Source organism: Wyeomyia smithii, chromosome 3 (genome assembly GCF_029784165.1).
Source record: "Wyeomyia smithii strain HCP4-BCI-WySm-NY-G18 chromosome 3, ASM2978416v1, whole genome shotgun sequence".
NCBI lineage: Eukaryota > Metazoa > Arthropoda > Insecta > Diptera > Culicidae > Wyeomyia > Wyeomyia smithii.
Window position 1 is genome coordinate 37396087 of NC_073696.1, and position 13260 is coordinate 37409346.

The 13260-nt window shown below is 37.6% G+C and overlaps 1 protein-coding gene across 9 annotated transcripts in view; it reads right to left on the reverse strand.

Moving 5' to 3' along the window:
• The window catches only part of LOC129730509 (adenylate cyclase type 3), a 74191-nt gene extending 61522 nt beyond the window's left edge, over positions 1 to 12669 (reverse strand). For 2 of the 9 annotated variants that reach the window (XM_055689898.1, XM_055689897.1), the window contains exon 1: positions 12485 to 12669. The gene's annotated coding sequence lies outside the window, so the exon portion shown is untranslated. Of the gene's footprint in view, positions 1 to 11612 lie in introns of all 9 variants that reach the window. The other 7 variants (XM_055689896.1, XM_055689894.1, XM_055689892.1 and 4 more) reach the window with 5 other exon arrangements.
• Positions 12670 to 13260: the final 591 nt, after the last annotated feature.

Here is a 13260-nt window from a genome sequence, read left to right on the forward strand (position 1 = left end):
TAACCATTCCAAATGAAGTTCAATCCTAAATTAGGGCATTTAATTCATCCTCAAAAGGATAATTTGATGTTTAATTCAATATCTAATTTGATGCTGATCGCATCTTTGCGTTATAACTTATATTCCTGGTATTCTTTCTGATAACACAATGGAAAGCTGTTTCAACACTAAAAATTTGACGACTCTTTTTGAACGCCAGCATTCCAGAACGTTAGTATGTTGTCAAAATGGGGCAACTTTTCATTGGATGCATCTACTACTGATGCTGCCCGCTACCGTACAAAGACAGCATTTTACTACCAGAAGTGCCGCTGCATCAGCTGGCCCTGTCACTATCGCTGCAACTGCAATCGTTGCCACAGCTGCTGCTTCTATCCGCTGCACTGCTGCTGCTACTGCTAGCTAAGTTAGGACTGCTGTTGTCGCTGTCTAGAACTAATATTGGCAGTTTCGACTGAAACAGGCTCTTATATAGGCCAAATAGTACATTCCGAATTACTTGGGCTATAATTTTGTCGACCGTGCTTGGGAAAGCAATCATACAACGACCAATCAGAGGTCGAATTTTTCGTTCTGAGAAGGCTTGACAAATTTCAACAGTACAATAGTTCAAATAATAAAATTACAATTTTCAACATTTGGGAGGATTTCTAGAAGACTTTTCAATCGTTTGTTGCAAGAACGAATGAAATCCATCGAAAACTAACACTTTTATTAGCATTAGAAATTGGACGTGTTTTTCACTTTTTGCGGTTTTAGATTTTAATTCCACATCCCTATGTAGCATAACTTCCTGAGAGACGTAGTTCTACGTCAAAATCTGCTTTCACACTCCATTTTATTTTCTACAAGCAGTTGACTGTAAATATGAAAATTTACTTTGAATAATGAGTTTAAAAACAGGATTTGTAAAGGTTGTAAATGGAAGAAAAATTTGTAAGGCATGGTTGATAAACGCCTGGCCAGAGCGTGTGGTTCAAAGCATACAGCCCAGTATCTCCTATCCTTACCTTCACATGCTACCAACTAGGATACGAGCAACCAAAGGAAGATCGGTGAACCGGTGGAAACATAGTCGTAAGCTGACAGGGAGCTTGTATGCTTGGAGGGCAGCTTGTCCGAGCATCTGTTCCTCAAGTCAGGGGCGGCTCAAACAGCCACTGATTCAGAGCGGACGGCTGAACTTTGAAATGCTGTGTCTTGCCAGATACACCTAAGGCGGCAGCCTCATCACGAAACTAGTCATCGCGGCCTTACTAAAGCAGTATGGCGAAAGTATTCTACTACGAACAATCCAGATAGTAATACTAATCGAAACCATCGGCATCGACCCAAGCTAATAGGAAGCTTGGTATTTGAAGCATTGGCATCTTATCCAAGAGGCTGCGAAAAGTGAAGATGGAAGTTGCGGTGGCCGAAGACGAGTGAACGTGAGTTCCGAGCGGTAGAACCTATCGCGGGAACAACTTTCAAATACCGCATCTACTACAGTGGCGGCGACAGAACTGAACGAGCCGTCTTCAGTGCAAAACTTGAATTAACTATCTATAATTAAAGGTACACTATTCACAAATTGAAAAGTTTATCGTATAATGGTGAAAAACACAAATTAGATTCATGCATCAAAAACTAGCAATCAGTCGATGTGTGGGAAACAATGAGCACCCCACTGGGGCATAAGGAGCACCCACGGGGTATAATGAGCACTCTTATAGAACATATCTTGAAACTGTGTAGAAGTACAACTAATGGACCATCGTTTGTCGCGAGATGCCGTGATACTTGGCGGCTTGCTTCGTGAATGTCCCGTCGCGCCTTATGGTGGCCAATTCTGCCTGCAGTCCATTTTTCTGACCGATTCGGTCTCAAATATTTTCTAATATATGTTCGCACCATCACTGTAAACAAACACTGACTATGGAAACAGACAAACTTACAAGTCTACTGAGATGAATTTCAGGTAAGTTTATGTGACAAGGTGTGCTCATTTCACCCCACCCAAAGGTGACCATGCCGCCCCTATCGAATTAGTTAAAGTTAACATGAGATTTTAATACTAATTATAGCTTCAAATCAAAATTTAAAAGACGGTGAAATTTGGGGTACGACCCATACGTTATATTGATGGGTCTACATACTTGATTGAGCCATTTAAACAACAGTATAAGCTTATTTTGTAGTGCGCAATAATAATAATTTTTCCAACATCCGGGAACCAAGTTGATTTTTTCAATATATTTCCATATTTTAAACAGACAAATCACTTTTTTTCTACATAAAGAGATACTGTAGTAACTGCGGAAGAGTTCCACATACCATATTGTATTGAGAAATGCGTAGTTTCGCATAAAAGAGTGGTGCCCATTTCGCTCCGTGTGCTCATTATGCCCCTAATCCCCCTATTTGATAAACCCGATGAAGTAAAGGAAGAGTTCTATGAGCTCCTCGATTAGACATATGAAGAGTGCCCAAGACATGATCAAAGATCGTCTTTGGAGACGCAAACGTACAGGTTGGACGGGAGTAGTTCTTCCGTTCCATTATTGGTGGACACAGCCTCCATGCTACCAGTGATGAGAATGGTCGCGGTTGGCCGCGTTCAGAAAAATGGCAATCTGTAGCAAATACTTTGCACGAACAGATATCCGGAAACACACATAGCAACACCTCAATGCCATGTGTAACGACAAGCAAGGAAACCTGACAACCGATGAGACATTGGTGGCCATGCAATTGAAACAGCGATTCGAGGTGTTGCTGAACGGCGAAGAGGATAGAGCCGTCGACAGAACCAGGAGGGAAATTTAGGAGGTCGGACAAGTTGTGAATCCGCTAAGCTTGGACCCTTGCCGGTTTTTCATCATGCGTGAGGATAGCGGGCGTAATTTTGGACCTGTTCGTGACGTTAGACGATCTGAAGCAAAATGAAAGACTCTCAAACCTAGAGCTGGCGTGCAAAGAAGCGGCACTATCACCTCAAAGTCTCATATGCTCCTTGACTTTGCGGATGATGTTAATATTGTCATGATTAACCGGAGAGCAGTGGAAGAGCAACTGCAAACAGGACCTTTCACGGCTTACGTAGTCAGCTGAGATCAAGCAGCATGCATGTTCGCACGCAATTTGCGCTCTACAGAACGCTGATTCTCCCGGTAGTACTCTACGGCCATGAATGTTGGTCGATGAGGGAGGTCGACCGCTGAGTGTAGCGCAGGCGCTTGGATCACGATGCTTGGTACATGCATGCCAAAATTTTGGATATCATCAAGTTGATAAAATACGGCAGGCTACAGTGGACTGGCCACGACTTGGCACGAATGTCGTAGGAGCAACCAGTAATAGTAGTATTCAGCAGAGAGTTCGACAGAGATCGGCGAGTCCGCGGTAGACCCCGTACTCGTTGGATGTGTGGTGTGAATAAGGACGCCCGAACTCGGCAGTGGGTCATTAACGACCTGTCGTCTGATGTAAGTAAAGCATACAAATACTTAAGAACTACACTGTTTACTTATATGAACCACAAATAATAAAGTGTTAAGTGAAAGGGCATGTAGTATTACAGCACTTTTGTTGAAAACAGATTTACAGTAGCCATAATGTTTGAAGCAAGATTTTTTGTGAATTTTACTTATATTCAACCGTAGCCAGAAACCAAATTTCTACGTATTTTTAGTGACACTATCATAGAACTAAAATACCTACATACAGAAGTAAGCGCCCAATTTTCATGTTGGAAAGGAGGTCAAAAAAAGGAACATGACCAACTAATCTTTGTTAAAAAAATGCCTATACAGGAAAGTATTTTTTACACGTAGGATCTCACCCCCACTGGCATAATATCATCCCGGCTGACGGTAAGTAAGGTCTATTTTACATACCACCATACCACGTCTGTTTGTCCCATTAGTAATTTTCTATACATATTTGTCCATCAATGTTCAGCTACATTTCGGATTTCAGAAACTCGGTACCGAACATCACTCTGCTTGAGCATTTAAATGCGGTACGTGTAGGCTGGAACGCATTTTTTTTCTGAGCATGCGAAGACTAACGCACGGGATTCATACGATTTGAAAGTTAAAACAATACTTTTAAGTGTATCCAAAATGGTGCAAACCTAACAGCGTTCAAACATGATAGGAATGGGCAATCTCCATAAAAAACATTCCTTTTTCATGGTAAGTCATCTAATACTTATTCAACTAACTAAATATTCATCTCGACTATCGCTACATGCGTAGAAAAACAACCAGACTAGCGTGATCATTTTCCTGAAAAATAAACAGCCTTGTATCTCCAGTACGAACTTTCTGTTGCGAACATCGAATGTACGTGGTGGGACTGATATTCTTAGAAATTACCTACTGGATGGCAAATTTTCTTGGCATTATTTTCCCAGTGGGAATTTTTATGGAAAATAGTGTTAAATCGAAAAACATTCAACTAGATTTATTGAAAACAGTATATTGCAAGGTGAAACTGGTTAGTAACCCATAATTGCATTTGCCACATTGAAGCAATGCGTAAAAGTATTGTAAAACTTAAAAACCTAAATTAATCCACCTAGCGGTCAGACCTAGCCTTTCTCATTCAAACTTTTATTTGTAAAAATAGAATATATATTCACTCTTTAGGTTCTTGAATATTGATGTTGTAATCTATACATATAATAGGTTCTAAAATATTGATGTTGTAATCTATACATATAAAAATGCAGTCCGTTCTGTCTGCCTGTCTGTCTGATCCAAATAGGCTCGAAAATTACCGAGTCGATCGACGTGAAAATTTGTTTAGGGATTTTTGGTGCCAATAAAGATTCCTATGATAGTTTGAGACCCCTCCCTCTTCTGGAAGGGAGGGGTCCCATACAAATGAAACATAAATTTCTGCACAACTTAAGAACAAACCAAGCAAATTAAACCGAAATTAGCATGTGGATGTTTTAAGGGGTTACAAATATGTCCATAATAGTTGGACGCCACTCCCTTTTCTGGAAGGGATGGGTTCCATACAAATGAAACACAAATTTCTGCACATCTCGAGAATTAACCGAGTAAATGGAACCAAATTTAGCATGTGGATGTTTTAAGAGGTAACAAATATGTTCCATAATCGACCTTAGGCAACATTTTAGATTGTAAGATGGCAACTTCCGGTTTCTGGAAATCAGCCAAAAATGGCCGATTTCCACTCAATATAACATCCGGATCTAGCATGATACACAGGAGCTGAAATCGACCACAGATACCATTTTGAATTCAAAGATGGCGACTTCCGGTATTGGGTGTTATTCGATCATTTTCGGCTGTTTCCCAGGAACATGTGATTCTAGTATATATATATATCTAGTATATATATATATATATATATATATATATATATATATATATATATATATATATATATATATATATATATATATATATATATATATATATATATATATATATATATATATATATAGAATTAAGGCGATGTACAGAAGCCAAAAGTCGAGGATGTTGTCATTTCGATAAAACCAATCATTTCAAACGATTTGTTATTCGACTTTGATCATATCATATGACCGATTCGTCGTGCATTTTCAGATTTTAAACACATCGCAAGGAATCAATGAATTTGGAACGTTCAAATAGTACTATACCCCATTTAAAATATGTTGAGGCCACATATATCGATCAAAGCAGGTGTAGTTTCAAATATTTTAATTTCTTTTCTTTCCATAACTTTTGAGCCACATCAAATTGTAATGAAGCTTGTTATCTGTAAGTTCTAGAGATAACTCGTTCGTATGACACTAGTTATGCTCAAATAAGTCATGTAATCTTTGAGATAATTGACTTTCGTTGTTTTATTAACAATTTAATACATAACGGTTGCTTAAGTTCGATTATAATCAAATGAAAATAGGGCAGCCTGACTTTGAAACCACGTGTTCAATCATAATTCATCAGTTAACCTTGAACTAGCCCGCTTATCTGATAATAATATTGATCAAATCCGTTGTGTAGTTTCTGAGATAATGAAGTTTCGTGATTTTCACATTCCGGTACATTACAGACGAAGTTACAGTTCGATTACAGCAAAATTCAATAGGGTGTCATGAGGCAGCTAGACCTTTCATTTGACACTAATTTTGTGGAAATCGGGTCAGCCATCTCTGAGAAAAGTGAGTGAGTTCAAGTAGTCTTCGGAATAAGTTCCTTTTCATAGCTGGATTTCACATTTTTAAACATAATAGGCAAAGTAATAGTCTGATTGCAAAAAAAATCAATAGGGTCTTATGGGGCAATTAGACCTTCCATTTGACATTGATTTTATGAAAATCGGGCCAGCCATCTCTGAGAAACATGAGTGAGATTAAGTAGTCACGTTTCTTGTCATAACTTTTGAACTACAAGTTCAATCTTCATGAAATTCGAAAGTTAAGGATATTTAGCCCGATCACTTGAAACCTATTTTGTTCAAATCGGTTGTGTAGTTTTTGAGATAATGATGTTTCATGATTTTTACATTTTGATACATTACCTCTGAACCAAAAATCCGATTACAATGAAATTTAATAAGGTCTTATGGGACAACAAGACCTTTCATTTGCAATTAATTTCATGAAAATCGGTCCAGCCATCTCTGAAAAAAGTGAGTGAGAATAAAAATCTGCACATACACACACACGCACATACAGAAAATGCTCAGCTCGTCGAGCTGAGTCGAGTGATATATGCCATTCGGCCCTTTGGAGCACTTTTTTACTTTCGGTTTTGCAAGTGATTGCTATACCTTTCTAGGAGAAAGGCAAAAAATATATAAAATATCCTGTTTTATTTTACTACCTGAAAGTTAGAAGCCGATTGGTTGAATGAGTGGAAAATACAAATTTTTTTTTATGATGCAATTTGGTTCCGGACACTCTTTACCCAATCCAACGAATCTGCTTCAGAACAGCCCTGTCGAAGATTTCTGTATGATTTCATGTTCCTTGGTGTGCAAAAACAACTGGAGAGCAACAAAATTTCAGTTGTCACCCGTTAGCTAATAACTGCACTGGTTACCTTGCAAAAACTACTACGATAGATCATTACCATGTCCAATGTAAATGTTTCATCGCATAACGTTGATTTGCGAAATTCTTGCGATAAATCTTTTTCTTCTTTTTCTATATCTATAAAATAAATGATACCCAGCCCGCGTTGCTGCGCCTCTTAGTTTGTAACGACAATTATGTATTTCTGGAATGTGCCATAATTTCAAACATGTATTACCATGCAATAAAAACCTAAATTAATCCACCTAGCGGTCAGACTTATTATTTGTAAAAATAGATTTACATGAATGCTTAAATCCAATAAAAGTTTATCCACTCTTTGGGTTCTAAAATATTGATGTTGTAATTAAAGTATAAAATATGAAATTTGACGTAATGTTAGAACTTAAGAAATAGCGAAATGACAATAGAAAGAAGAAATAGTAAAGACTCTTAATTTCGAACAATTTAATCACGAGCGATGCCGGGAACGTTCAGATAGTACGATACCACATTTAAATCATGTTGAGGCCATATATATTGATCGAAGCAGGTGAAGTGTTGAATAGTCCTTGAATTTCTTTTCTTTCTAAAACTTTTAAACAGCATATCAAATTGTTATGAAGTTTGTTATTTGTAAGTTTGAGAGATGACTCATTTGTATGACACTAGTTATGTTCAAATAAATCGTGTAATGCTTGAGATAATAGACTTTCGTTGTTTTACAAATTAAAACATAACGCTTGCTTAAGTTTGATTACAATCAAATGAAAAGGTAACGTATGGGGCAGCCAAACTTTGAAACCACGTGTTCAATCATAATTCATCAGTTAACCCTTAACTATCCCGTTCATCTGATACCAATATCGTTCAAGTCGGTTGTGTAGTTTCTAAGACAATGAAGTTTAGTGATTTTAACATTTCGATACATTACAGACGAAGTTACAGTCCGATTACTGCAAAATTCAATAGGGTGTTATGAAGTAGGTAGACTTTTTATTTGATACTAATTCTGTGGAAATCGGGTCAACCATCTCTGAGAAATATGAGTGAGTCCAAGTAAGTTGTCTTGGAATATGTTTCTTTTCATAGCTGGATTTCACATTTTTAAACATAACAGGCAAAGTAATAATCCGTTTGAAAAAAAATCATTAGGGTCTTATGGGGCAACAAGACCTTTCATATGACACTAATTTTATAAAAATCGGGCCAGCCATCTCTGAGAAACATGAGTGCGATTAAATAGTCTCCAGAACACGTTTCTTTCCATAACTTGTGAACCACATGTTCAATCTTCATAAAATTCAAAAGTTAAGGGTTTTTAAGGTAGCCCGTTCATTTGAATTTAATTTTGATCAAATCAGATGTGTGGTTTCTGAAATATTGATGTTTCGTGATTTTTACACTTTGATACATAACCTCTAAACTAGAAATCAGATTACAATAAAATTCAATAGGGTCTTATAGGGCAACTAGACCTTTCATTTGCAATTAATTTCATTAAAATCTGTTCGGTCAGACCATCTCTGAGAATAGTGAGTGCGAAAAAAGGTGCACATACACACGTACACACCCACACACAAACATACACACCTACACATGCTTATATGCAGAAAATGCTCGTTTCGTCTAACTGAGTCGAGTAGTATATGACATTCGGCCATTTGGATCACTTTTCCACCTTTTAATTAGCCAGTGATCGTTAGGAGGAAGTCAATATGTTTACTTTCATTATGTGATTTCACATTTTCATGAACAACGGACAAAGTTACAATCCGATTGCAATGAAATTCAATAGCAACCTATGAGGCAACTAGACCTTTCATTTGACACTAATTTTGTGAAAATCGGTTCAGCCATCTCTGAGAAAAATGAGTGAGTTTAAACAACCTCAGGATAACTTTTCTTTACATAACTTTTGAACCATATGTTCAATCATTACGAAATTCAAAAGTTAAGGGTTTTGGAGACAGCCCAATTTTATTAAAATCGGTTGTGTGGTTTCTGAGATATTGATGTTTCGTGATTTTTACATTTTGATACATAACCTCTAAACTAACAATCCGATTACAATGAAATTCAATAGCAACCTATGGCGCAGCCAGACCTTTCATTTGCAATTCGCGAAAGTTTTTTTGAATTAACGCGGTATCGCGTAAAAAAACCACGTAATTCAAAAATCCGCGTTAATAAAAAAATCCGCGTAAAAACAACACGTTAATTCAAGAATCCGCGTTAAAAAAACCTCGTAAAAAATCCGCGTATAAAAAACCGCATAAAAGAACCTGACTGTATCAAAAAATTCTGATACCAAATGTCTTAAAACTGCATGAAACATCGAGATCTGGTGTTATCCAAAAACAAAAAATTGAAAAAATCGATCAGTTAAAGTTTCACTTTTCGACTGAACGAACTTCTAAATGCGACGGAGGACAATTTTTTTCCATACAAGTCATTACCACCCTAATGAACGGTATCAGTAGTGAATGCATGTAGCGATTGTATATGAATACCGGCACAGAAACATGTCTGGACGTGCGTTATATGTCCTAAGAAACACGTCGTTTCTTGGTTCCTTTTATCTGCTATTTTTTCTACCCGCAACGCAACGCAAACTGCTCAAACTGAAGCTCTTTGTTCTTACGCAATGTGTCACAAAAAGCAGCACAAAGTGTTGTTCCGTTCTCCCTCTCTTGAAATATTTCTCACTAGGTGATATCTTCCATAGTCATTTCGTTTCCGCTCTTTCTCTTTGTGCCTGTTGGTTGTCAAAATGTGTAGGTACCGTTCTCGTTGTGCCTTGACATAAAATTCACACACTGAGCGCAATGAGTGTGCGAATGACAGCCATGCTGAACAATATTACCGAAGACGTGAACACTGTGGGAATAACCGTTAAGGATTTATGGGTTTTGTCGTACTAACAGACCAATTTGTCCTAGTGTGTCTCGAGACCAGCTGGGAGGATTTACATAAATACTTGTTACATTTTGACATAAACCCTTCTCGAAAATTGGTCCTACTATAAAAAAAATTCTTGTTGCACAAAATGACATGTGAAAATGAACATCTGTGCAAAGTTTCAACCAAATTACAAAAGACAAATTAAAAAAAAAAAATATTAAAATTAGAAGATTTCTATGGAATTGCTCACATTCCATACAATTTTTGTTTTCAAGTTTTCGATATTTTAGATGGTTTCAACGTTTAAGACTTTTTAAAAAAATTTACAATCTCTGATATTTTTAACTACACACAACTTAACTAACTCACATTTTAACATATTTGAGCTCCGTAGCCGCAAGGTTACAGCGTCCGCCTTGGTAAGCGGGTTCGGATCTTTGTAGAATCAGGCCATTTGGTTGCCAAAGGACTTTAGCATGGTTTTATTCTCAGGCTTCCCACCAAGTACCTTTCTTTTAATCTGAATTCTACAGTACCTCTGTTGACACTCCTTCTAACAAAAATAAGTCCCTGTTATAATAAAACTGGTGTGAGTAACGTATGAAAGTTCTCTCCAGGGAATTGTAATTAGGCGATATTGTTAGGAGGGACAGAGGCTCGGTATAGTAGAGTAGTAAGCTTGAAACGGAAAGGTAAAACTTACACACAAGCACGGATATGAATGATAAGCGTATCACTTACTTCAATAGTGATACTGCCAATAATATGAAGTGCGGAGTACAGAAAACACTTGGGCAATATCACAATAGATCTAATCTCTGGTCGCAGTGATGAATCCACACAGGAAAAAAACATATTTGATCTTTGTTACATTTCTGACATTTCAGACTACTTTTGAGTTGTAAACACATTTTCGATATTTTGAATTTTTTCTGATTTTTCCATTTTGCTTGTATTATGCACCTGGTAAAAATTGGTCTGCGTTTCATAGCCAAATATAAACATTTTCTCTATTTACTTGAAATAATGAAATTACGCTGTTGATGACAGATATCTAGAGCCAGCTTCAGATAAAAACTTTCTTTATCATGTTAAAAGTTAGCTCGCGGGCAATATTCTGGGACGGCAATAATTTATGCAGCATCAATGTGGCCAACGCTTCCATTTTTAACAACGCTCCTTAGGATTCAGGAAGAAATTATGGTAATGAATTGGAAGCTTCCTCCTTTATTTACTAGAATAGAATTACATCAGCAAAAATTACTTGCCTAATAGTTTTTTTTTATAAGTAAGCAAAGTTGCCTTTAGATACTATCTTATCATTTTCACAAGGATTTAAACTTCTAATAATTATAATCTCAGATTTGGGATCAATTATATCCTAACATTAACAATAACTTATTTCTGCACAATAATTTAATGTAATATAATAATAATATTTGATACTTTCAAGTGTCACTATGAAGGATCTTCGAGTAACTCTAGATGTTTTCTGAGTTATATGTACATTCTATTACGTTTCATATATTTCAGAAGAAGGGTTCATTGGAAAAATCGAGGTTTATCGCTATTAAAACAAATTAAAATCGTATGGAGCTGAGAACAACTACCGCAGTATGATTGCCTGTCAAAGCTCATTAAATTTCAAAGCTAAATATAATTCTTTTTTATACGCCTTACTTACCTTTCGCATGAAACCACTGCCAGCCGAGCGCGTTCTGAGGCTGCAAATAGTTTTCGTGCAAATCTTCCGACAAAAAAGCAATTTAAGCAATCAGCGACAGCTGAGTCCTCGCGAGAAGTAAATTGAACCAAAGTCACTCTCACTTCTTCTTCTTTACCGCCACATCCACTGAGAGGGAAATTTTCGAACAGTGATATGGATTAATTTTCCTCTTTTTGTACGCCTGAAAAGCTGACGAGTTTTTGCTTTCAATGGCACCTACACACCAATAAGCTATTCGAATGTTGGCCTACAACATGAAGCTCACTTTATTCTGCTTTCTCCGCCAGACCACTCTACATACTTTGTGCTCTGTTCGTCACCGCAATAAAAAGGAATTATACAGTCGCTCAATCTTGCGAAATAAATCTAGATTTGAGTAGCCGGCTAATTTCACTGATGCCTTCGACGAATTTCCCCCCTTTTGCGGGCGGGAAGGTCTATGAACGCGTCCTAACAAATCTATACTCTAAAAATTGGTTACGTAACCCAGTATCTCGATCGAAGAAAGTACAGACGATTGCACACTACAGCACTAGTCACAGATTTTCTCACGCTGCTTCGATTGTGCCACCTGGAGCTTTGCTTGTATGGTTGCACCATGTTATAGCAAAAAATTAACAATCAACAGAGCAGGATGATTGTACCTGGCCACGGCCGTCGGGACTAGCAGAGACTGAATTTTATCACCCGCCTTTCGCTTACCTCACACCATATCTAAATCTCGTTGCGAAACACTTAAATTTCCCCGCTTCAACCAACCACTGCTACTGCATTCACCCTCTTCAAGAAAACGACCAGACTAGCAGTTTGCCTGCTACTGTTATTGCTACCTATTGCTAATGTGTTAGTTTAGCTGTGCCAACCCCTGGGGGTCGCCCCTTGAAGGAGTAGTAATCGCTGCTATTGTAGGTGCTGTGCCTAATTGCCAGTGCTACTGAACGACGCGCGTACCAGGAGCAACTAGGCGATTGCAACCGACAATCCCGAACTTTACTCACCGACTAACGTCGGGAACGGCACGTCGAGCTTTGCAGGTCAACCCGTGGAAAAGGCTCGTATCCTGAAAAGTTCCCCATCGCTTTTACTATAGTTTACTCCCGATTCTCTCTTTCTGCTGAGTCGGTAGAGCTGCTCCAGAGAGCGGAAAACCGGAAAGCACATGGTAAATCGGTTTGGCGCCATTTTCCGTACGTGGGTCGGAAAATTCAGCCCGTAAGTAGAGAACGTGTACGGTTCACACATACACACCGGAAGATTACGTTTTCTCATTCGCTCAGTCTTGTTTTGCTCGGATTGCGATAGGAAAAAAATCATGATTCCATTTTTTTAGAGAATGTTTCTCTGAGCGTGAAATTGCTCCATTAATGTTGATTTTTAATTGAAAAATTGTTTCGAGAAGCACAGTGGAAAACATTGAATATTTATTTCGTAAAGGATCAATACATATCAATTTGGTTTAGAAATCGGATGAATACTTTGAAATTTACCTTGTGAAATTTATTTTTTTCGAAATTTGGATGATTGCAAAGGTTTGAGTTTATCAAATTTTGAAAATGCGAGTTGTAGTTGGTCGAAAATGAGATCGAGCCTGATCGTTTTGTTTTAA